Here is a 27,243-nt window from a genome sequence, read left to right on the forward strand (position 1 = left end):
TGGCAGGGAGAGATGTTGCAGTTTTTAATAATGGACAGAATTTGGGTCATAATATTTTGCATGTTGGTCTATAAATTGCACCATGTGCCAGTTAGGATTCCATTAATCTGCATGAATCCCTGGTTGGTATTCAAAGTGGCTGCAGGCGATTATTTAAGAACTCGATGAGGTCTCCTCTGCAGAGTCAAACATGTTAGCGGAGCAAAGAGCCTCACGTTCTAGCATCACATTCTTTGTTTACTCCACTTCATGCATTATGTAACTACACATTGCATTTAGCTACAGTAACAGTGTAAGTATGCTAATTGGGTTCATGAATTAATTTGTTATTTGGAACAGCACTCAACTTCAACATTCTCCATTCATAATTTCACTGTGGGTCTATTCGGAGGGACGCTAATGAGGGTGAGGGGACCGAGCAAGTGAGCAGCTGTTCCTTTTCTGATGCAAAACTGGGAGCAAAATGTATTTTATTTTTCTTTTTTTCAGTTTTAATCAACTTGAATATTCACTCCACACACTGTGGACGGTGACAAGGGACCATTACTGACCCAGGGACTGGCTGAAAACCAGCTCTCCTGCTGCAAGTGCATGGCAGGACTTCAAATGGCTGCATGCAAAAACTGCAGTGGGAACATTTTAAACTGCTTAAAGAGTCTTAAACTGTTGATTCTGCGCAGTTTTAGAAATTTGGATTGGAGAGAAAACTGAAGTTAAAGCAATTAGCACAGACGCATTGACTAAGCTGAAGCGACAGATGAAATTTTAGCAACATAATGATCCCCTCAACACATGTAATAAGAATACATAAAACCTCTCTGTGTGCCTGACATGGTTTATGCAGAAAAAAATGCACAAATATCACATTTAAATCAACAAAATGACACCCACAGCTTCACCCTCATTAAAAAAACATCCACAATATTTTAATATTTTTCATTCCCCAAGTTTAACTGCTGCACACAAGATGGCTCAGACTTCACTGGAAATCCATTCTCAGGGTATGTGCATTGGACACTTTAAATGGATTGCATTTACAAAGCGACAACACAAGTCTGCATTCACCCATTCGCACACACACACATTCATACACACATGACAGAGGCTGCCAGCTGCTCATCAGGAGCAAGGTAAGTTCCAAGTACTCACAAAAATACTTGCAGTATAGTTTAATTCTCCTTGCCTCTGAAAGTCAGTATTAGTATTTTATATTGTACTGATTCATAAAACAGGGAACTAAATAAAACAAAGGTACAGTCCAGGTTTACTATATAACATACTTCTATTGCGGGGGTCTTTGACATGAAAACTTATGGAAGTCCTGGCTAAAAGTATGCTTCAGTACATTTGAAAAGCAAAGCTGAAATGTTTTGACCTTTGTTTGAACATTTTGCTTATTTACTTCCATTATACAAATGTTAGAGGAGGCATGTGAGAGTAGGTTGACATTTCTGTGTCTGGGAAGTTCTTTAAGTGCAAAAAAACCCCAAAAGTATCCAGAATAAAGAAAATATTAAAGGAGTAACTAAGTGCATAAAATAGTAAGAGTAAGAGTGCATTGCTAAAGCCGACTCCCTGGCTGTGGGACGACGCCTTCAGATGAGCTGTATTCCTGTATCTCCGTATCTCCCACCGGCGGTCAATGTAACACCTGCCTGTGATGCGCTGAGCGTTGAACAGCTGACCGCAGCTGTTGCTGCCTCATGCTGGAAAGCTCTTCATGAGTAAGATGCGAGGCATCTGTGCGTTACGGTAAGATGAACGTCTTCCTCCCAGATGCCCTCAGGTTCAGGATAGAATGAGTGGGAAGTGATGAGAGTTGCACTATAAAGGAAAATAAGCATCAGCGAGTCCCTTACGTCTTGGTTTTCTCTGTTGGACTGATCTAGTTAACAATATTTGACTTTTTCTGAGCAATATGAGCAAGATTATGTGTCAACTAGATTTGTATTCTCATAAAGCTCCTTTGATGCTAGGACGTTACTAACATTCTCCACTGTGGCCTTTGTTCATGATGTTACTGTAGGGTTTAATACACCACAGCATCTCTTCTGCAGCAGGTGAAACTGACTGTGGGAGGCAGGAGTTCAAACCAAGCCAGTTTCTTGCCCTGTGAACAAAATCTGCATTAACCTTCCACAAGCAAAGTTGTAGGAAAAGCAGCAATAAAAACTCAAATGTCAGCAGGCTTTAGTTACTTGCTGGTTTGGCTTGAGGTTTCATGTCTGGAGGTGTAATTTGTGCATTCAGTTTGCAACTTAAAATGGAAGCCAATAATAACAGACTCCATTCACACTGCAGGCTTTGCGACTGTACTCATAGCGTTCCTCCGAACAGTTAAACACAGTACCAAAAACATCCCAGGATGCTGATGTACAGGGATGGAGGTGAGTTCATGAGAAATACTAAGGGAAGAATTCATCAAAGAATGAAAAGTCAGTTGGGTGATCATTTCTGGAGCGTCACAGCAAAACAGTGTAGGAGCATTTTGCTCGAACAACTGAAGAAGCTGGGGACTTGTTTTAAAATGTGAAAATAAAAAATGTTCCATCCTCTTCCGGGTGTGATCCAACTCTCCAGACGCCAAAAAAAAAAAAGGTGTAAATAGCATCTTTTTTAATCTGTTCGCAAATTTAGGCTGGATTGTGCTGGACAAGCTGTAGGAAAATATTTATATAGTTTCTTGTCCTGCTGTTTTTTTTGTTTGTTTGTTTGTTTGTTTGTTTGGGGTTTTTTTTTCACATTTTGAAATGAGAATGCTACAATGCTGTTTTGCTGTGAAGCTCCAGAAAAGGACTGCAAAGAAACTTCACCTGACTTTCCATCTGCATGGAGGTAAGTACTTAATAACTGACCTTTTTGGGTGAAAAGTCAGTCATTAAATGTGAAATTGAAGTGAAATCAAAGTTGTGTGAATCCTGATGGGGCTGTTCAGACTGACGTGGGACTCCAACAGTTTCACACATGTCACATAAACCTCTGAAGGTTCAATTTCAGCATCTTAATATGGAATCTTTATTCATCTTTATTCTCATGGAAATGTTTTGTGTGGTTTTTATCTTTTATTTTGGCCACTGGCTGTAAACACCACACTGACACATTACTACCTCACAAATGTGTCAACAAACACTTTCCTATTTACACATCCAGCAGACGTTATGCAGATGTTGCAGATGGCAACATTAGCACTCATTTTGAGTCATGTTGGTGGAATATTTACTCTCCTTAAGGCTCCTCTATGCTCACCTGCTGATCTCTGACTGTTTCTGTCCACAGTTTGGTGCTGAGCAGGTTTTTTTCTGAGCTTTTTCACTGAAAATAGCTGCCAGTTTCTTGACAAGAGCAGTATTTGTACCTCAAAAAACAAAAACATAACCTAAAAGAGGCTAAAAAGTTCTGTGGAGTTGAGGAAGATGCAAAGTTGGGGATATTTCTCTGTAAGATTGTTGCTACACAGAGCCATTTTATGATAGATAGATAGATAGATTGATGACTTTATTCATCCCTGAGGGGAAATTAGGTTGTCATAGCAGCGTGGTGTACTTGAATACAGTAAAAATCCATTGTTTAATTAAAAATTGTCCATTGCTTAAGTAAAAATGGTCATTGTTGCAGCTTTGAAGAATTAAGAAAATGAAATGGAATTAAATTAAGGACATGTTAAATATCTGAGGATGAAAAGAAAAAAGATGATTCTATAGCGTCATGAGAGACACAGCCTGACTGAAATCTAAAAATCTGCTAAATTGAATAAAAATCCAATATCACCATGCATAGCTCTTGTAATCAGATTCAGTGTGTGTGTCTGTGTGTGTGTGCGTGAAATAGAGACGGAGAGAGAGAGAGAGAGAGAGAGAGAGAGAGAGAGAGATTTGTGGCGAATGAGTTTGGAGCAGGACAGTGCGACAGCCTGTTATTATGGCCCATGTGACTGACAGTGTGTGGGCAGGAAGGTAATTGCTGAAGTATGCCTGCGGTGACGAGGGCCTTCAGGGGAGCGGATGTTCTGCCGACTGAGGCACGCAGAGCACAGAGGGAGAGAGAGAGAGAGAGAGAGAGAGAGAGAGAGGCGCAGCGAGCCAAGAAGTGATGACTCATCTCTCACACCCCATTCACTCCTGTTTGTTTACACCGCTCATCTACAGCCTGAGCCAGAGCGGTGACAGACAGGGAACTGTCACCCGATGATTGGGCCGTCTTAAAGGATTTCACCTGTTTAGACTTGGGCACAAGCGGCTTAGTAAGATCCAGGTCCACTTCCCATGTAAACAGCCTCCAAAGCTTGCAGACTGTAAGCCTCTGTTTACTGGATTGAGAGGGAGAGTCAGACACAGGTCTAAATTTACTAACTGCACTCCCAACAATTGGCCTGCAGTGGTGGGACCTTTATATCTTTATATCTTTGTTTATTTTAATGTTTTTTTTTAGGTTAGCTTTCAAGGAAATGTGTATAAAATAGCTTCAGTAAAGAGCTGGGTAATATTTAGTCTGTCATACAGTAAAAGTATGAATAAAAAATATGGACAAAATGCAAGATTTAAAGGCTTAAAGTGTCAGTTCACTTGAATTCTAAGAAGAAAGAAAAACACTTTCTCAGTGGTATCAAACCGCACAGACAGTGTGGGGGGTTTTTTATCCAGGTTTTGAGACATATGTCTCTGAGCTTTCTGCATCTATACTCAGTTTCACGACCCGCACTCATCCAGTGCAGTTATCTAGTCAGGAACCAAAAAAGTAACCTAAGTTTAAAGGAACAGCTCACTCAAACATAAAATTCAGTCATTATCCACTCAGCCCTATGCAGATGGAAAGTCTGTCCAGCATGCTAAGCTAGTTGCTAAGCTAAAAGCGTTAGCTTGCACCCCTTCTGAAGTGTAGAACTGCAATTATTAGTCAATTAATCAATAAGTCAAACGAAAGACAATCACTCCCCAACTATTTTAATAATGATTAACCGTTTCAGTCAAAAATGTCATACATTTGCTGGCTCCAGCTACTTAAATGCAAGGATTTACTGTTTTTCTTTGTCACTTATGAAAGTCTATGCACAGACACTTTGAGCCCTGATAACCATTTGTTTTGTTTTTTTTTTTAAGTTTTTGTTTATGGACAATTAATTGACTATTCGTGAAAAAAATTGGCAGATTAGAGGAGAATGACAAACTGGTGGCAGTGCTAGTGGAGTGGCTGCGTAAGCTCGAATGCGCTTACATGCACTGCTAGATGAGATCAGCTCCATCAGCGCTCTCTCTGTTGTGTGTAGGTGTTAGTAGCTATCACACACATCCCGACTTCTTGCTGTTCTGCTCTGGTGGTTGTTTGTTTTTTTTAGTTTAGCACCTACTGTGGAGACTTCCATTTAAATAAAGGGCACTTAACATTTTTTTCAAATTAGTTGTTTTTTTTGTTTTTTTTTGTTTTTTCATGTTTAAAAACAAATCCGCTTTCCCTTCATTTGTTTTGGAGAACGTTGCAACTCTGTTTTGCTGTGAAATGTTGGATCAAGAAACCTCTCCAGACTTCAAATAATGACTGTCTTCTCATCTTTGGGTGTACTGTTCCTTTAACCAAAATAACTTTCCACACACACAAAAAAAAAATCTAACCTAATTTTAAGCCAAAACAGTTTGAAACAAAAGTGAAAGCTACATTCAGTTTAGTTTATGGCCACTTGGGAGCAGCAGAACAGGCTGAAAACATGTTATGAAGATGTGAAGATGATCATTTGCAGCTGCCTGGTTCCAAAGCAAAACAAAATATAATCATTCATTTAAAGGAATGTTCCTGTCCAAGTCAAAGTCAAATATTCACTCTCATCTTAGCTCTGTTTTGGTCTCCACCGACTCCTGAGCGAAACATATGGCACTCAAGATGTTAAATGTTCCAGTGTTCACCATCGAGTCTCTAAATGTGTCTGTCTGCTGTCAGACGCAGATTGGGTAGTATGCAGTGGGGTTTTGTTAGGGCTTTCCAGTGAAAGCAGTTGCCTATCGCCACCAAAATCAAGGCAGATGTTGACTGAAAAAGGTCACTGAAAGAGGCAATATGTTCTGAAGAGCTGAGGAAAGGCAGGTTTGGTTGATATTCGTCCATGTGTTTGTCATTCAGAGTAAGTTTTCGCTTTAGTCATTTCATTCAAACAAAAGTATCACACTGTACGTGACAAGATCACATTGTGTTTTGAAAAAACTGCTGTCACATTTCGTTGGTTATGATACAGAACTTGTGGTATTTGCAGGATATGTACAAACCGGATTTAAAAGGTGTGGTGAGAAGACAGCTACAGGCTGTCAACAAACTCAGTCTGAAAAACATGAGCATCTGCATTTGCCTTGCAAACACCTTTACTCAATTTCACGAAATTTATCTCCACCTTTAGATTTTATAGAACTGTTCAGATTTCCCCTCACAGGTTCAAAATGCAAGCTAATATTTACAGACTTTCCAAACCTCCAGAACAGTAGCCAGTGCACAAAGCCCTCTTCTCTGGACACTTGGATTTCTTGTAAGCCTAATTTGCTGGTGGAAAAAAAAGCGACAGTTGTGTTTATGTGTAAAAAAAAAAAAAAAAAAAAAAAAAAAAAATTGGCTTTCTGCCCATCTCAGCAATGCAGCTCTCCAACTCACCGCCCACATCCATGCGCACACACACATGCACACACCTGACAAACAGACAATGACAGCCTGTCATCTGCGGAGGTTCAGGCTTTTACCTTTTAATCTCTAAGGTATGGAAAGAGCTGCAAACTAGCTCAGTCCGTCAGATGGATTCTGTGGTAAGCCGGAGGCGGGGATTGACCCTGCAGTTCCTTCCACTCACACGGCCAAACAGTAGTTCCTCAGAGAACACACACTGGGAGGTGGGTTTCTGTATGGGTTCTTCAGCAACATTCCAATATTTCTGTTTCATCTTCTTTCATCCTTTCTGACCCCATCAAATCCAGCAGTGTATCCAGACACACCTCTTCATGGGACTGTTTTTCAGGGGTTGGACTTGGCCCCTGACTTCCAGTGAGGGGAAATCTTAATGCTTCAGCATACCAGGAAATTTTGGACAATGCTATGCTTCCAACTTTGTTTGGGGAAGGTCCTTTTCTATTCCAGCATGACTGTGCCCCAGTGCACAAAGCAAAGCTCCATAAAGACAAGACTGGATGAGTTTGGTGTGGAAGAACTTGACTGGTCCACACAGAACCCTGACCTCAACCCCATCCAACACCTTTGGGGTGAAATGGAATGGCAATTGTGAGCCAGGCCTTTTGGTCCAACATCAGTGTCTGACCTCACGAATGCTCTACTGCAGAAATGGGCAAAAAAGTCTCACAGAAACACTCCAAAACTATTTTGAAAAGCCTGAGTGAAAGCTATTAAACCCACAAAGCTGTCTGTGTATTTAGAACTGATGTCATTAAAGTCCCTGTTGGTGTAATGGTCATGTGTTCCAATACTTTTGTCTTGAAAATGTTGTGTAAAACATTCAGTTTGAGTGAGTGAGTGAGGCAGTGAAACACATTGGAGATTGAAAGCTTTACTGTTATATAGAAAGAGTACAATGAAATTCTTTGTTTGCCATCCTCTCTGATTGCATGGGGGGAAAAAATTGTTTAAAAGGGTTAACCTCCTCAACCTCACTGACCCACCGATGAGTCATGACAAACTCATGCTGCCAAACTATGTTCAAACCTTCGGGAACTTAATTTAAAATTTTTGTGGAGATCCAAAAGTTTCCAAAGATGCCTAATAAGTCTGGATGAATTCTGGGAAAATGTCCATTTGTTGAAATGATGCAGTCATAAAAACATGCATTTGAATACATGTAAAGTTCTAACAGGGTAACGGATGGTTTAAAATGTCTGTATGAAAACAAATCAAACAAAGGAATAAAGTGAACTACTCATTCCTCTCTGTTTTCTTTCTATGTGGACATTTACTGTCTCAATGAAATCAAAATCACATTAAAAAGACAATTATTTCTTTTCTTTTTTTTTCTGTTTTTCATGAATGCTTCATGGTGACAGAGGTACCGATTGTCATTACAACAAATTAGCAACTTCTGGACAGAAGTAGTATTTAACATGTTTTATTTGCTGAATTCCAAATATGCATTTGATATTTAGCCTGCAACTTTTGGAGGTGTTATGGAGTTATCAATCAAAGTGACATGTTGAAACCAGAAGATACAAAAATGTGTTCAACAGCTATGGAAATATGTGTTTTTCTAACTCCTTGAAAAGAATGTTTGAACAGGAGAAGTCAGACAAAATAGTGAAATATAAATATAAATAAGTATATAAGTACTGTATATAAATGACAAATATATACAATATATGCATATCTTGCAGTTGTAATATTGTACTACACGCTGTGTAAGCATCATATACTGTGGTGCTGGAACAGGAAGAGACATAAATATGTTACACACTAACAGAACAGAAAATCATATTTTATTCCTTATTTAAACTGGGTAAGAAACAATGCAAAGGTTAATTAGGGTTCAAGAGATGAAATGTATCGGCTACTCGAATGTCTGTTGGATATTTGTAGAGTATGTGTGAATTTGAAAAGGAAGTTTTTCCACGCCATGGCTCGTGGGGCTTTTGTTGAGTGTCTCTAACAATCAAATGAAAGAGTTTGGTCTGGACCTGCTCTAAATGGAAAGCGTCTGAGACAACTACTGTAGTGATTTGGCACTGTATAAATAAATTGAATTGAATTGAGTGTTGTGGGTTTTTTTGTTTTTGTTTTTGTTTTTTTAGGAATGAGGAGCTGAAGGTAACCTGAGCCTGACAGGTCGGTCTGCAGCAGTCCCTGTTATGAATGGTGGTTAGATCGGTCCCTGAGGTGCTGCCAGACTCACAGTAATTGATGTAATCAAAGGCATTTGGCTCTGGGTCACATGCCGGCTTTCTGGCTGACAAGGGTGCTGCATTTACGTCTTTGTGCCTCTGCCTGGGCTTGCCTCTCTCCTTAGCCAGCAAATTCGTGGAAGTTCTTTTTGGCTGCTGATCCTATCTGGGTGACCGCAAACCCTGATGAATTGCTTGGAAATGAGTCATCCTTACTCTCGAAGTGACGACTCTTTGACCGACTTGTCTCTCATTCTGAGCAGGGCTTTTTTTTTCATGTTTTTTGGATTTGCTTTGAACACTTTTCCTATGAGTCACTGCTGTGAGCATATGCAGGATTATACATGTGCCTGTTTTGCTCACAATGCAAATTTACTGAAGTGTTCTGGATTTGACCCGTGAGCCGTGCTGCTTTTATTCCATGAAAAGCCTCAAGAAACCTTAGTTTTTAGTTTTTATTTAAACCAGCCATACATTTTAGTTACACAATGCACCAATCAGCCACAACATTAACACCACTGACAGGTGAAGTGAATCACATTAATCATCTGTTTACAATGCAATGTTCTGTGGGGCGGGCGTTGGATTCAGGAGGAAGATGTTCAGCAACTTGTAGGTGCTGCTAAAGTGAGAAAAACCCTGGAGCACATAAGAAACGCATTCACTCAGGAGGCGCAACTGAATTGTCCCACGCTGACAGACACTTTGCAGTTCACGTGACACAAAGTCAGACTGTACATTCATAGTAGCAGGGTACTGGTTCCTATGTTATAAATTTGAAACAATGAAAGAAACTGTACAGAAAGTTGCATTTGTCTTAGAATATGCCTATGTTTCAATGGAAAATGCACACAGAAATATGAATTCTAAATGACAAACACTGAATGGATCGCATTGAAGGGGTTCATCACGCAGTGTGAGATCTCGTTCATTTAATTTGAAACTACTTTTACGGAGTGCAGTTAAAATAATAAAAGAAAAGGCAGGGTTACGCAGCACTTTGATGCTTCTCACCCACTCATGCATGACAGGACACATTTTCTTCTGACACCTATCAGCATAATAACAAACCACATTTGTTGCACAATCACCAGCCACTGCCTCATCCTTCCACTGAGGCTTTCAGAATTCCACTTAGGCCAGACCTCCCTTTGCATCGAGCTTCCTCTTTCTGTCATGGAGGAATGGCAGACATTTCACATGCTGCTTTTATTAAGTCTAATTAGACTTCCTGACATAAGAACACAGTGTTTGTCCACAGAGTGAGTGCTGGGCGGGAAGACTAGGCCATTGCCATTGCTTTGTAAATTCCTCCTCCACCACCCAATTCATCCCCCACACCTTCCCCCCATTTTCCGCCACCCAACTTCAGTCAGCCGCCTTTCTTGAAAAGAGGAGCGGACTCAAGGAGAGGTCACTGAGTGCAGGAATGCCAGTACACACACTGAGTCTATGCATGTGTGTGTGCTCAGAGCGTCTATAGCCTGTAATTAAATTCTCCTCATGCGTTTGGTGCATTTAGCATTGGGAGCATGAACGAGATGTTGACTGTGAATGCAGCACACCAAAACAAAGGGGCCAAAGCTCATCTCCCGGTCCTTTTACATGGGGCCGTTCCTGCCTGCTGATGGGCCCCCCGGACCCAAGCTTTGGAGCTCCGTCATGTTAGGTTTCAGAATTAAAAACCCTAAGATCTCCCAAAGGTTTCTTAGTGGATGAATATGAATATGAATACCTTCACTAATCTGTGGGATTAGCTGCTGGATTGTCAAACTTGGGATCCCAAAAATCAACCCTTGATGGACTGCAATTCTACTTTAGTGCTGTACTTTTTATTTGGCATTTATCTGCTTATTTCAGAGCCCCTCTGCATCTCCTCTGTCACATTTGACTTTTAAATTATGAGTAAAGCATATTAATTTAAGTTACGCTATGTTCAGGCTGCAATGAAATCTGTACCTGTCATCTGAGTTCTTAGAAGTAAGCTGACTTTGCACATGAAGAAGCACCATAAGGACTAAGTAAGTGGCTCCAATGTTTCTTAAAAAGCAGTTTAAAGTCCAACTGAGATGTGAATTCTCCTCCTTTTTGTGTAAGAAAATATAAAGTATAATGCTGGTGCAGCCGTTGAATGGGTTTTTTGAGAGCATTCTGTTTCCTCTGCTGCTCTGGTATTTCTTCATCCATCCTTCTTCATCCTTCCAGGTTTAAAACAAATAATTTTTAGTCATTGGTTCTTACCTAATCAAGGATTCCTGCACAATAAAAATGATTAAATCATAATGACATTTCCAAACTTATTTCTCCCTGCTTATGTTGCGTTTCATAAGTTGTCCAACTCATCATCATAAAATGGCATCATTACCTTCTCCTCTCATGTACAACTCTCTGAGTTTTCTGAATCTTCCTCACTTTGATGCTTTCTCCATGCCAGTGACGAACGCCTGTTGGTGGTGTTGTTTTGATGTCAGGAGCAGCACCATCTCAAATCACCGGTTTAATACATGCACCAGCACATGGAGATGCTCTTTGAATGCCACTGATGGAATATCCAGAAAGAAGTGACGGCTGCTATGAAGAAGGGGGTGTCTGCTGTGCTGTGATAATTCATAATTACATGCAAACTCCCCCGGGGGGGTAGTTTTTACATTAGGAATTAAAACATCTCTAGTGAGTGTTCACTTGTCCAAATAGGATGTGAGCTCCTGCCTCCCTCACACAGCTAATGTTTAAGCCGAACAGCGTTCTCCAGCTTACCTCCCTCCCACCGCCTTGCTCCGCTCATTTAGCATGCATTTGCATTTTTGTTTGTTGTTTGCTTTGGTCTATTTTCACTCCTTAAAATTTAAAAATTAGCCCTGCTGTTATCACTCAGTCTGACTCTTCATCTTGTAATATTATAATAGAATCAGAATCAGAATCGTCTTTATTGCCATGTAAGTGAAGAGGTTTCACATTACTAGGAATTTGCCTTAGTGATGCATACATAGAACGTAAGAACGAGTAACATATAATAATAGAATAAAATAAAATAGAATAAAGTAAAACAAAATAAAATAAGATACGTCAAATAAATATGATTCTGGAGGTAGGACAAAAGTGAAGTAGTACAGAGTGGAAGTAGTGCAAGTAGGTGAGGTAAACAGTGCAAATGATCAGCAGGTGGATCATGATATGACATGAATATCATAACAATATGATATTTCTCTAGAAGCCTTTAATGTATCTGTGGAAGTTACAGTATGGCTTAACGACTTTAGCCTTCAAATCACCATAAGTACCCCAAAAGGCAAAGAAAGATAGTTTTTTTTTTGCCCCAAAGTCCCTCTGTTTATTTCCACTTCACTTCACCACTATTGGCTTGTAACCCTTTATAGCTAAAAAAAAAAAAAAATATGTAACCACTGATCACCAAGACTAAACTACCAACCAAAGAAAGCAGGTGACTGACCCACAGCCCCAAAACTCTGAGCTTTACCATATGTCAGCTGGGTTTGGTGGTTTGGTCATTTCAATAACTACAAATCGAGATCTACATTCTATTTGTTTCTACATTTTTATGACACCTTTGTTATTTTGGTGTGTGTTGTACCTGAAGAAAGTTAGATTTAATCGGTTTACTAGAAGCATGTAATCTCTGGTTTTTGTGCAAATAATAAAAGTTCAAAAGTACTATACAATCTACTCTGTGCACTGTACTTAATGAAGGCTTGCAGGAGGCAGTGTGCAGTGCAATGCACATAGAGGGTTAATGGGAGCCCTACAGCAAATATTTGACCCCGAAACCCATTGGCAGGTTAATGCAGCCTCACCTATGACAAGTTGCAAATGGACTATGAACTGCCAGCAGGTCACCCAGTAAGTCATATTCTTTTCTTAGATTCAATTTAATAAGTTTTGGAGGCCTGCTTAAGTAAGAGCATTCAGTATCTTAAGTTTTGAGAAGCAGAAATGAATTTTCTTCCTTCCTGTCTTGTTTGTTGTTAGTTAGTTAGTCGTTGCCTTGGCAACAGATACTCTTCCTGAGGTCTCAGCATGTCAGCCCTCAGATTTGTGCTGCAACTTGGTTGGGAATTATTTCTTTAATGGCATTCTGTTGCCAGGAAACAACTTGAGTCTACCTTATTTTTTGCTAAAATCCAAAAATATGATATGAACAAAAGAAAGATATGAACAAACAGAGAGGTCTTCATCAGGAATTGTCATGTAATAACTACAGAGCAAGTCAGGTAGTAATCTGCATGATCAATACATCATCTACACGTGGACCAATTACAGCAGCACTAAACCTTGGCAAGGTGTGCTTCTGCGAAATTAAAAAAGGAATTCCGAAACACATGCTAAACCAATTAAGATCCAACAATTTCAATAAAACACAAGAGTCATAAATAACCCTAAAAGGAAACAGTTGTCATAGAAACAGCCACATGGAAAAGATAAGAAATAGCCTGTTTATCCCACATCGCACATATTCTTTCATACTGCCAACTTTCTGAGATTCATCTGTCATTTTTTTGTTTTATTTTTTACTTACTCCTGAAACTGTAGGGCTTTTTCATTAAAAAGGACATATTGCAGACCAATTTAATTTTAATAATTTTTTTTATCATAAATGTTTCTAATTTATATTTGTGCTTCTGGTCATTTACAGTACAAGCTTTTTTTATTATTATTATTATTTGCTTATTTCCTCTTGCAACATTTATTATTGCACCAAAAAAAATTGATCTTCATACCAATAAACCTCACTCTGGTAAGAAAAAAGAAAAAAATTGAAGATAATGATAAAGATAATTTTTTTTTTTTTATTTGGGACAGTTTATTGTAATGCCAGAGGTCAACAAGAAAACGAACCCCACCTTAAAGTTAGAAGATAAATAAGCGAATGCGGGATTAAATTTATTTTTTTTTACGTCTGCGTCTGCAGCTTGTAAAAAAAAAAGAAAATGCCTTGTGTCATCCCTCACCGTCATATTCCCGCTGTGTGCACCGGGAGGAGGGGGGAGGCAAAAGGGGGGAGCTAGGCCGCCAAACCAACGGGCACGATATGGGAGGGATTTGAGTTAGCAGACAGTAGTGCGATTCTCCAAGCTCCACTGCGCATATTCAAGACGGTACGCTCGCGCTTCCCACCGACAGCAACGCAAAGCGCACCGCGCTAACCATGTTGTGAATGAGGGGGATAGAGTGACGTCAGCGGCCGAATGTCAACAATGTAGCGGCTGGGAGTAGGCGTTCCAGTCGAGTGTAACAAACAGCGGAGACGGAGCGGCACGCCGCGCTGGAGCACCACGCACACGTACACACGCGCAGTCGTACACACAGGCGGCAACAACACACCGTAGAATCACAGCCGTTGTTATTTTCCAAGTGAGAAACAACCGAGTTGTAGCTGCGGGAGAACAAGTCACCTCTCTGCAGCCCCGAGGCTTTGAGGAAACGACAGAGCGAGTCATCATGTGAAAGAACTTATGTGGTAAACGGACAAAGGGGCTGGAATACGAGCGGAATAGAAAGTAAAAGGTGAGCTCGCATGCACGTTTCTTCACGTCTTTTCTCCTCCTCTGACCAGCTCTTCGTTGTCTTATTTCTATCGGTTCCCCGTTTGTCAATCTCAGTCTATTGTAGATGCTCTCGTAACCCGAGTTTCAAACTTGTGTTAAGTGGCGCAGCGGTGGGCTACAGCAGCCAGGAGAGAGAGTTCCTCCCTGTGATATGTGGGAGGGGGGTGGGGGTGGGGGGGGTCACGTATTGGAAAAACAAACAAACAAACAATAATAAAAAAAAAAGACAAAAGACAAAAACCGCATGCATGAATCTTGAAAGCTTGGCGGTGGTGCGAATATTGGAGGGTGTAATGTGTTGGGGTGTGAACGTGGGTTCGGGAGTGAAACTCAGCTCTGTACCACATCCTGTTATGCTCTGAGTCAATACGCCGTGTGCGCTCCCTTTTCTCTGTTTTTTTGAGAAGTAGATGCGTTGGTGATCCCGGAGGAGGGTCGGGACGCGCCGCTGCTGCTGCGAGGAGCAACGCTCCATAGAAGCTGTCACTTGCAGCGTCACCACGCGCGTCCCGCATTCCACACATTTAATAATCCACTTCATTTGGAGCTGATTAAAATACGTATAATTATTATTATGACACAACGCATTACAACACTTTCCCAGTCTGGAAGTGTCGTGTATCACACCTCCTCATTAATCCACATTTTATTTTTAAAAAGAAAACATCAAAATATTTGCTGTGTAAGGATGAGCCTTATGTCCCGTAACCAATAGAATCATCTATGGACAGAATCATCACCAATCATCTATCGCGCGACCGTGTCCTTTAACAACCCATTAGTGTTTCCATTAGTACGTATTAACCCCTTATGTGACAAAGATCGGGGACTCCCGGCACCTTTACGACAATAAAAAAAAGAAATGCGCACAGGTGATTTTTGAACTCAAGTGGTCAAAGTATGAAACCAGCTGCGCCTTTACGCGCGCTCCTGCATTGTCATGTGAATGGGTGCTGCAGTGGTGCTCTATAGTCAGTCCCAACTGTCAGACGGTCTCGTTATGTTCGAATAACCGGTGTAGGGGTGAATTAGCCCCACAGTATGCTGTGATGCAGGGCAAATGAAAGAGGAATATTTTGAAATGTTATTTTGTTACAAATCCTTTAACAAACCGGTTAGATGGCTCGTGCTGTTATACACACGAGCAATCGGTGTCTTAAAGTGTACAATGAGAATAAATGTGCTCCATGGCTGTCCCTCACGTCCACGTTTGCTTTCTCTCACGTTTGATGTCTCTCCTGGAATAAAGTGAAGCATGTGTCCAAGCAGGGAGGCTTTTGGCAGAAGGTTTCCAGGCAGAATAAATGTTTATTTCCGTATACGATTGTTTTTTTTTTGTTTTTGTTTGTTTGTTTTTTTTATAGCCACGTGTCTCTGAAATCATAAGGGAGCGAGTGATGCTGCCGTTAATACGGTGATACAGCATTTTGAGCAGCAGCGACAGCCGCGGCATCACAGCTTCTTTGTCTGTTTGTGCTGATGCAATGCGATGATGGCACTGTGTGTGTGTGTGTGTGTGTGTGTGGTGGGGGTCGTAGCATTACCGTCCTTCATCAAACATTTCCCACATTATATGTCTCTCTCTCTCATCGTCGCTATTATTCCTTTGAAACCATAATACGGCGATGCGCGTTCAGCTGATCTGTGCCGCAGGTGACTTTGAGCGCGCGACGAGAGGAGAGGCTTTCGGTCTTTTAGTGATGTCTAATCACTGTCATATTAGAGAGAGAGAGAGGGAGAGAGCTGGAATGAAAACACGTTGTCGTTCGCTGACATCGCTCTGCTTTCACAACACGTGCATGGCGACACTCATACTCATGCGCAGTTTTACGCACAGAGCCCTTTGTTCTGTACAGTAGCCCCCGCTGCATTTCTTTTCCCATGCATGGCAATCCCCTGCTTATTGTGTGTGTGTGTGTGTGTGTGTGTGTGGGTCCGAAAACTGTAAACCCCACAGTGACTCAGTCAGGCTTTAATGCCTCTTCATCCTCTTTATTCCTCCTGCCTATACCGCACTGCCATTTCAGATATTAAGTTGTATTGATTCATCTGCAGTACTGTTTTCTTTCTTTATTTTCTTTTTCTTCTCTTTTTTTCATTTCATCAGTAGAGAAAGGAAAATGAAATGTCAAGCGAACTCGATAGTTAATTCTGCACACTATAATAATGATCAAAACAATATTGATGAAATGGGTCATTTTCTTGCATTTAGTATATTCTTTAATACAGTCAGTCTAATGAGTCAGTGATTGAGATGTGTATCTCAGTAAACATAAACATCAGTCAAAATTGAAGTTTTCAGTTTTAAGTTGAAGACTTTAGTGTAGTTTTTGATGTGATCTATTTCGTTCATCTATTTCGATATCATTATATTATCCCAACATGACCGAATGTCAGTAAACGGTAAAAATTTCAGTTTTTGGTTGTATTTTTTTATATTTGATTTATGCAGCTACCGATTCAATTGATGTGATGGTAAAATTTCTGTTAAAGCCTTCTCACAACCAGGGACATAATTATTGGGCTGGATATTTAATGTTAAGTTATTTTGTTTTTATTGCATTTGTTTAAAAGTTGCCAAATTGAAGTATATAATATTTTAGTAGAATCAGCCTTTAAAATACTCACCATGGTAGGATTTGTTACTAATACAATGCAAATGACATGATGTCCAAAATGGGAGCTATAACCCTAACCCTTTCTGGTTGAATCATCTACAGTTTCTAAAAATAAAAACTATCCAGAAAACAGTTAGAAACACTTTTTTTATATTTCTTCTTCCTCTAAATTGTCCAACCTCAACATTCTAACACATCTACAGGTGCATCAAAATGAATTGAGCAAGAACCCAATGAAGTCCTTTGCAAATGAAATCATAATGTTGGACAAAACAATTGTATTTATAGCCTATGACAACACCAGGCTGAGTTTGGCTTGGGAACATCTCTCAGTGTGAGACTGTTTTGGGGATCTTGATATAATGAGTCCCTCAGGGTTCCCAGCCACAGCTGAAATCCCACACGGCAATGGGATCCCTTCCTGTGACCCCACTAGTCGTCCCCCCGACCGCCCCCCCCCCCCCCCCCCCCGTGTGTGTGCTTTCTATTCTGAACTGTACCAGTCCAGAACTCCAGAAGTAGGTCCTGCAGGTTTTCTCTGAACTCACAGTAATCATGTTTTATGTTGCTGAAGTTCCTGTCAAGCTAATTAAAATACTGATGACAGAAGAAGCCGCTTGTGTTCAAAAGTAACAAAGCACTTATGGGTTAATGATTCATGAAATTGCAGTTGGAGTAGGATGGGATGGAGTGATCTCTTTGTGCAATCGTAGATGGATGGAAACGGTCCCTTAAAATGTTAAAAGAGCATCATTTTTTGATTTTTCATGAAATGTAGTGGGAATGTGGTTTAAAAGAAAAGCAGATCCTTTGTAAAGAAATGAACAAAAAGCTGCAAATCCTTCGCCTCTCCAATAGATTTCTTTCTGTCTGCATCATTAAAGGATCGTTTGCATCACTGAGGATATTTAACCCCCACCAGCTCAGCTCAACATCCCAAGCCTTGGCCAGGAAAAAAAAAAAAAAAAAAAAAAGAGAAGAAGAAAACATGTTCCCATAGCTCTCCCACGTCAGCACAAAGGCATGTTTGACTGGGCTGCTGCCAGTGTGAGGCATAGATGGAACAGCACTGCTGGGAGAAATCTAAGATCCTGCACTTTACACTAAGGGCTATTGTTTCCCCTCACTCTCTCTCATTCTCTCTGCTGTGATCCCTTCTCTCTGTCATATCATGGCTGCTCATTATTCTTCTACCGCCATTCATGGCAGCGGTGTGCACTGGTTTTATCGCTCATCATGTGAAATCAGATTGCATTATCCTGCCAGACTCAGCTCCCATCGCTCTGTGGTTGCAAAGTCAGTGTCTGCCTGTGTGTGTGTGTTTTTTTTCTGCACAACAGAGAAGCTTGCCAAGAAGCTATCAAATCTAAAACACCACAGGCAGATTTTTGATTCTTCTGTTTTGGATTTTTTTTTTGTTGTGTTGCCTGTAAGAAATTACCAGACACGTAAATCATTCTGATAGTTGCGTCAAACCCATTTGATGACCTCACAGATGCTGTGAGATATCTGTCATACTGCCTGAAGCAAAGAGCTTCACTTTCTGAACTCTGGGTTGATACTCTTTAGTAACCTACCCTGAAGTCATCCATAAGGTTACAACTTTGCAAGACATATTGAGCTAAAGAAATGATGCACATATGGTCTTAATTGTTTTGGAATTAAAACATTGGAAGGGTGAAAGTGGGAGAGCAGGAGGTTTAGTAGTTATTGAAGCAGTTTAGAAGATTGAGCCATGCATAAAGTGACGTACAGTGAATGGAGAGAAAACATTTAGCACAGTGTAATGACCTGTTTGTGTTGGATTTGTGCAGCACTACTACTGCTAATGTTCCTGCTGGGGACTGGGGAGCATTGCTGCATGAGCTCTGTTTAAACCTGCACCCACTGAGCTGGATAAAGTGCAGTTTAGAGGTGCATCCAGTGAGCTGAAGGGGGCACATAACTGAAACCTGACCCTGCTGCTGTTTGGGCAAAGACAGCTCCTTAGTGAGGACACTTTAAGCCAATTCATCTATCAAAAGCTTATGATTACACCAAGAATTAGAAGCAAAAAGTAAGGATTCTTTGCAAAGATTTGGGCTCTTGAGACTAAAGTCAGTTCTAAATTTAGTGGAATTTGAAGATTTAATTTCAACAAAGTTTTGAGTGTATTCATACCATTATTTTAAATTCATTAATTGATTTAAGTTGAAACTCTAAAATTTCTCTGAGAAGCTTGACATAATTCATATATAATTAAATAGAATTTTTACTTAATTCTCTGAATTTGAAATTAAATCCAGAATTCTAATTCTCTTTATAATACTTTTCATGATTAAATTCATACAAACGTTATTCTTGGCATTGAGTTAAATTCCCAATTTAATCACAATTCTGCATTTTGTTGTAGGTCAGATTTGTTTGTAGATTACACTTAGACAATGAATGTCTGACTTTATTATTGGCACTGTATTAAACTTGTCATTAAATTAAGTTGAGATTCAGATTTTTTTTCATTTTACAATCAGTTCTTACTTTAATGTCATTAGTGTATTTTCATAATTTCAGAGACTCACTTGTATTCATATGGGCCTGATCTCCCCAAATTCTAGAGGATAAACTGAGAATTAATGATTTTTTTAAATCATTGTCAGACAATTTCAGAAGTGAGAATTAAATTAAATTTAAGGTAACCAGTCTGAGATCTTAATTCTTTTTCTGAGACATTATCCAGCAAATTCTGACTGTATTTTAAATGCTTTTTTAAATTTTTATTTGTCTCTCTAATTTTTTATTATTTTTAGAACAGTTGCTCAAATTTCTCAAATGAAACAGAAAACCCTATTTTTTTCCTCATGATTGCTTAACTTCAGAATCCAACCCAGATTCGTATAGAATTATGACTCAAAAAAACAAAAAATAAAAAAATCGCTCACACATGCCTTCATTTAATTAGCGACAACATGCGTGTTGTTCTGAACTGACTTTTGTGTGGTCTTTCTTTAATTATTGCAAATGTCACAGATTGTGGATGATGTGTGCTGCAGTTTTCTCGCCACTGAGCCAAAGGGAAAATGGCAGCCAAAGAGCCACATCAAGTGCCTTTACTGTGTCTGGATATTTACCTTGGTAACAGCAACAGAACAATTATCACGGCATCGAACTAAGCCAGCTCCTCCATATATTCATGTTGGATTTTCTTAGGATTGCTGAGGTTACTCATAGTGAACACTGTTGTGTGTGTGGTCCCCAGAGCCCACCCCCTGCTGCCCCCATAGAAATTATATGCATGCTATATCACATTAGAGCAGTTTGCTATGAAAATGAGGCAGTGTAAACAGAGTGTGTCTCCAGGGTTGGACCTCCTTTGGTGTTTGCAGCTCCTTTCTGGGTTCTTCTGAGGAACACTGAAGCACACAGTAGTAGTAACTGTTTAAAGTCCTCCTCTTGTCTTTCAGCAGTTTTCTCTCTGCTGAGTTATACCTAAAGTGGGATGCCTCTGGTTTTTAGTTTTTATTTCTGCCACTGGATTAATTTGTAAGAATCAAACTGGCATTTCTGTTCTGCATCTCACTTCAGGGTCCATTCAGTAGCTGCTCTGGAGCTTTCGATCAGATCACATGATCTATATCAACAAAGATAGGTTCCAAAGTCAAGAACAAGTCTTAAAACTCATTATGTCATCGATGACATAAAGGGGTTTATCATCATCATTACTTTCATTAGTGTATAATTACCTACAATTGGAATTGTTACATTTTCTATCTGCAGTGGGAATGAGTTCCATGGAGTCCGCCTTCATGCAAACCAAACACTGGTTCTAGACGGGGTCTTTAACGTTTTTAGTGGAAACTGTAGGGGAGAGTGAGATGAGGGACTTTCACATTGTTAGATGGCACTAAATCCTGTACACTGGACTTTTGAAGTGCTGAAAAAATAGGAAATCCACATTTCTACAAATCACAATTGAGCAAACTCCATCTACCAAATTTATGATATTCTGTTGACTAATATAGACAAACAAACAAGTATTAAAATGTATGCTTATCAACCAAGTAAATCGACCTAAATGTTCTGCTTTTATAAAAGCTTAAATACATTGATCTGTATATAAAGAAAAACTTAAGTAGAGTAAAAAGTAAAAATGTTTATTGATTCCCAGAAGGGAAATACAGATGTTGCAGCAGTACAAGGACAGAAATAGTAAATGTAAATAGAGAAAAGTAAAATAATAATAATAAATAAATAATGTATGCATATAAAATAATAATAATACCAGTAATATAAATTATACAAGCATGAAAACTCAACACCTTCCATAAGTTGCAACAGAACATTTCAGTCATGGGGATTCACTTCACTGGAGACTAAAGCTACACCATGTTACAAGTGACATGCTCAACACATATGTAAATACAACTGCGCCTAACCAAAGACAGGCACTGGTTGTTCAGACACTTCTGTTTCTAAATATAAAGATGCAAAAGATGACGTGTAAATGACGTTAAAGTGAAAAGTGCTGGTTTCGGCGTGGTTCTCCCCCCTCCTGCACAGGCAGACAATGCGCTTCTTCCTCTGAAGTTTGAGGTCACATCCTTATAATGTGACAACCTTTTGTTCTGTTCGCAGACTGCACACTGCACCGGTGAAAAGCTTTTCAGTGTCGCTGCACTCGACACTGTTATCTCACTGTTGCAGAGTTAAAGCCACACTGTGTGAATATATCAGCAGCGCAGTATGTAACAGTCACCACTGATACGTTCTTTGTAATTCTGTGCAGGAAAAATAATTTGGTACCTAAGGTTCCTGTTCATACCTGTAATGCAGACTGCTATACGGAGCAGGCAGGGCAAGATGTCAAATATGCTGTGATAAATATGATATCAAAGCATATTTTTGATATTTGTCATCTATATACACAACAGATGCAGGTCCATTTGGAAGTCTTAAATATTGTCCAAAGTTTATCTCGTGATGAAGCTCATGTGATATGTTTGAAAGTTCCCAAATCTTGACCTTGACTAGAGTTTGTTGATATGTTATTTTTTGAAGTTTTAATGTAAGTATTAACATAAGCTCCAAGTTGGTCAAGCGTGGTTTTGCACATCTTAGTTTAAAAGTCAGTCTTTGGATTGATCAACAAATCTGAATTAAACTGCAATTTAAAGCAATAATTGTGAAGGGCCAAATGAATGCAGTTCCCATCTTACTGCAGGGCCTGACGTTTCCTGCAAAGGTCATTTTATTATCCCTTCACCTCTCTCGCTGTCCTCTGGGTCTATGGGAAAAAGAAGCGGTGCACATTCAAGCAGTGGTGGAAGGTATTTCAAACAATCAGCGGATTCCTTGTATGGGGAGTGAGATCATTGTTTTACTGAAGAAGGGGAGGGAGGGGAGAGCTGGGATGACCCCTGTGGCAGGACGTTGTTGTTCATCTACCAGAGCTGGTCAGTGATTGCTGTGAACTTGGAGGTGATACAGAAGAATTCCTCCCTACGTATATTTATTTTGTACTGCTTTGCACATCAGAGACTCCCGTTGTGTGAGTAAGATGCGTTAACACAGAGCTCTGACGTGTGGCTGATGAATGTGGTATAAATAAAAAATAATAAGAATGCCTCTCAGAGGTCGGGGTAAACAAAGCGTCAGGGAAGGGCTATTGATCACTGAATACATGCCACAATTTGATGTTTTGATTGTTTTGTGAGCTCACATAACATAATACAGACGATAAGAAGGTTCATGTGCATCATTATATCTGCCAGTTCAGAAACTTGACAATAACACAAGATCATGAACACGACTGACTGCACAACATAATTCTTTAAAGTGACAGTTCACTCAAAGTTCAGCAAAACTGAACCCACATGGTGTCTAGCCATGCACATAGTTTTTGGTCGATTTGTTAAAGCTTTCTGTCTGTCTCAGAGATTTCTGTCTAAAACCCAACACAAAGTACAGAATATGAAGTATAATTGAATGATTTTTTTATTATTATTATTTTAAAATTGCAATTTGAATGAGTGAAATTTTCAAATCAAAAGAGATAAGAGATGCAGTTTGAATTACCAGCTGTTGTCCCTAATTAACATGAATTCCATAAACCGGTCTAACTATAGAATGAAATTCTTATCTTTTTATTGGTTAACAGGCTGTCTGTTTACCAAGTGTCTCACACTTGGCTAAAGACTTTTTTTTACTTCAAGAGAAAAACAACCTCTCCATATATTTGATGTTAGAAAAGACATGAATTGCTCGTCAAAATGGCCAACAGAGTGTTGAGTCTTTCTAAAAGTCATCTCACATTTCGCATGCCATCTTTTGTTGAGAAGTACTGATTGGCAGCTTTGTGGCAGAAGTCAAGTGAAGAATGGCTGATGGAACAGCTGAATAAACGTTGCTTCATCTGATTCTTTTCATTTGGTGGAAACTGGTTCATACTAAATACTTTGCAAAATACCAAAAAAATTAGATACAAGTTGTGATATTGCTCAGAATTGTTTTTTGGAGGTTTTTTTTTTTTTTTTAATGTAAATGGTCGTAGATTGTGAGTGGATGAGTTAAATTTTGCTCCAGAAGTTGTTCCTCTTATGTACAATCAACAGACCGTAAACCTCTTCTGTAGAAAGTACCTTTATGACATTGTTGACTGAAGTTAAACATCTCAAAATCAGACATCTCACATCGGTTAAATAAAACCAAAACTATATACGTGGCTTTGTACCACTAGAGGTGTTTTTGTTTTTTTTTTTGTCCCGCTCTGGATGAACCAACCTTAAAAAATCAACTGCATACATTTTGCAGCAGTTTACAGTAAACTGAATCATATCTTCATTGACGTTGTTGAAGCAGTGGAGTGTAAAACAATGTGCACAGTGTGGTTTGGTTAAGACGTGCATCTGTAAAAGAGTTTGTGTGAAGGAGGAGAGGGGGGTTGGTGTGGGAGTGGTGGTGGTGGTGGGGAGGGGGGGCATCCTGTGAGACCAGCACAGGTGGTTGGGAGGGCGTTGATGTAGTGGTGGGAGGGGAGGGGGGTTAAGGTTGTTGGCGTGGAAATGAAGTAGTGTGCCCACTTCCTGCACCGAGCCCCTGTGCTGTACTATAAGCCAGTAAACTTACAACGACATCAGCAGGATTTGCCGGCGGTGGCTTCCTGCCATTTCACAGCAGGCAGCCATAGGTGGAGATCCTGTCTGTGCACTCTAGTGGCCCTCTGTGCCTCGTACTTTTCCTCATGATGTTTTTTTTTTTCTCTGATCATGGCATAGAAAAAGGAGTAAGAAAAGGAACATTAATTCTGAAGCAAGAAAACGCTGTGGAATGAATGCGTGACGTTTACCCCAGTGGGTTTTCCATTTGTTGTACCCAGATGTGGAATGGAAAACATGAAAATCTATGTGTTGGGTTAAATCCATGTATACAGCCCTTCCTGTGGGGAACATCCTTGTCAGCCAGGTTTATGCTGACTCTGTCCTCCTCTACATTAATCTCATTTTGGGTCAGTAGGTGCACTAATTATTGAATTACAGATCTTTAAATTGTAGCCAGAAAGGACAATATGATTCTGCAAAACTTCAGATTCTGTTCAGCAATGACTGTCTGAATGCTCACTAGTGTTTGACAAAATATGTCATGCTGTGAATGTAGAAAGTATCATTTGGATTTTATGCTGGAATTATGGTCCTCCAGAGATACATTACAGCATTACATTGTGTTTTACTGAACATCAAGCAAATTGGCTGTGAGGAGGTCAGTTTAAAATGGTAAAAATTAAAAACGTTTCGCCTTCTTGAACTAACTTAAACTTATGTCAGTCTGTGTTGGACAAATCCACTTTGAACAGGCCTTATTAGTATTAATACCACAAAGGCAACAAGCTAGTCGAGCTTGAAAAGCTGACAGAGACAGCAAGATTAGCTCTACAAAGCAGCGTGCATTTTACCAAAAACAAGTTTTATGAATTATGTCATGGGTACTGGGACTTTATTATGGCACTGATAACTTTATACTAATAGAGATACTATGTGATTTATGGTATTTATTGAGTGAATAAGTGGGAACAAGGCACAAAAAATTGCTTTAATGCAGTACTAAAACACAGGACTATCTCTTTTCGGTTCTTCACTCTGGTTTTCTTTATTGTTTCTTGATGACGTATTGAAAAAAATACACAATACATACTCCTCAGGGCAGAGAATGTAACTGGAGTAACTAGAGGAAATGACCCCAGAGCACAAGGTTTTATGAGCGCGAGAAGACGGATGTTGACATTCGATAGCCAACAGTCATTCATTCTTGCGAAACCTCAAGCAGTAAAAGATGTTTTAATGGTGTGACATCCAGAATAGGTAAATTATTGCAATAAAAAAAATCCCCTAAATTCAGTTTTAGCCGTGGTGAGTCTGCAGTCAGGAAGCATGAACCTAAATGACCCATATAAAGCGACACAGGAGTCAGTTCAGCGGGTGTCCACCTGTGTCTCCCTCTGCCCTGCAGTGAGTAAGCACACTCTTGTTGTGTACCTGCAGCGGTCACATGCCGCCCTGTGCAGTGCACTGGCCGTGTCATTAAGGACAGATGGTTAAAGGTCAACAAGGCAGGGTTGTGGACAGTCCACTGTTGATACTGAGTCACAAGATCTGCGTCAGCTAAGGCTGTTAAAACAACACAGTGTAGGTGCCTGTCAACCTGCTACCTGCCTCTCACTTGTAAACCATTTACTCACAGTTTTTGTTGGATTTTTTTATATCTTAATTTGATTTTCCTCTGTTTCTGGAAATTAGATGTCGGTCTTAGTGGTCAGATGCAAAAAAACTGTTTTTGATTTCCTCCTTGTAATCAGGCAGAATTGAAACATTTGCTCATCAGCATCAGTTTCTGTGCGTGTGTGTTGAACTTTTTGCTTGTGTGTTGGTTCATATTTACTATCCATTTTGTAACCTTTTTTATAAATAAAATTGTATTAAGTAATTGTCTCAATCAGAGGAGCTAGTGCTGTCTGGGGGTTTGTTTCAGTTTTGTATGTGAGGACATCTTTCCTCCAACTCTTTTAATAAATCCTTAATATTACTCCTATAACCAACTAACTGGCCCCAAAAAGATTGATTAATTAGGTAAAACATAAAAATTGCAATTCTTAAAACCGATTAATTACTTAAATCATTTATCAGGTGGAACTGGCAAATGTTTAGAAACTGCCAGCAACTATTTAAATCTCTGAGCTTAATAGCTGAACAGATTGTGGATATAATTTCCAGTTGTAGCCCAGCTACTGTCCTGTGGTCACTTGCTGACCACTGTTTTGGGACAGTTTTGTTTAAATAAAGTTATATTTTTGTTTTTTTTAATTATGGTGCTTATTTATTATTATATCAATGAGAGGAGCTGATATTGTCCACCAGTGTAGTCCACATTTGTTTTGTCTCACATTGAAGATTTCTGTTTACTTAAAGTGAAAACAGACAACTTTCCCATCCTAGCATTTCCAAGTAGTATTATTGTTGGCCCTGCTTTTGCAAAGGCAACCCGATTGCTTTCCATTTTCTTCAGAGAAGCAACTACCAGCCTCACACTGACTTTATTCATTCATGTAGTCTACAATGGAGACATAAGCGTAGATAGAAATCAGTCAGCCTTCATTTTCCAGAGAGATTTCACAGCAGACAAACCTGCATAGTGAAAGTGAGGTTTATAGGAAACCAACCTAGCCATTAAACTGTGCAATCAGCCATGATACATAGCAAAACTGTTGTCTTGTGGCAGTTAAATTCATTAAAGATATATATAGTATTTGTATTTGATCATAAGCTCAACTTAACTGTTTAATTACAGAAGAAAACCAATGCTTTTTTTGTCAGTTACTATTCCCAAGGTCTAGAAAGAACTCTTGTGGTCATGTATATTTTTGTTCACTTTCTGAGGTTTTGTGGAGCCTTGACTATCTACATTACCATTCTTTCTAACCAAAGAAAGTTACGTTGCCTAAATGCAAGATGCATTATACGAATGTTGATTTAATAAATGCTGTTTTAAAAAAAAGTTTAAATTGTCAAGAACCGTTTGATCAAAGAATAAGTCAGCAAGATTACAGATCTGATCCGACGTTACTTTTCCGCATTCACAGTACAGTTGTTGGGCTTTGACAACACAAAATAAATGATTTTAGCTTTGTGGGACACAGTGTCCCACATTTTTAAAGTCAAGTTCCAGGGGCAGAGAAGAAGCCAGCTTGAG

At 39.5% G+C, this 27,243-nt stretch overlaps 1 protein-coding gene across 2 annotated transcripts in view; it reads left to right on the forward strand.

Moving 5' to 3' along the window:
- The first annotated feature begins 13,845 nt into the window (after nucleotides 1–13,845).
- The window catches only part of bach2b (BTB and CNC homology 1, basic leucine zipper transcription factor 2b), an 81,350-nt gene continuing 67,952 nt past the window's right edge, over nucleotides 13,846–27,243 (forward strand). Inside the window, exon 1 of one of the 2 annotated variants that reach the window (XM_046372275.1) lies at nucleotides 13,846–14,369. The gene's annotated coding sequence lies outside the window, so the exon portion shown is untranslated. The remainder of the gene's footprint in view (nucleotides 14,370–27,243) is intronic. The other variant, XM_046372276.1, reaches the window with a different exon arrangement.

This window comes from Scatophagus argus, chromosome 19 (genome assembly GCF_020382885.2).
Source record: "Scatophagus argus isolate fScaArg1 chromosome 19, fScaArg1.pri, whole genome shotgun sequence".
In the NCBI taxonomy this organism is placed as follows: Eukaryota; Metazoa; Chordata; class Actinopteri; family Scatophagidae; genus Scatophagus; species Scatophagus argus.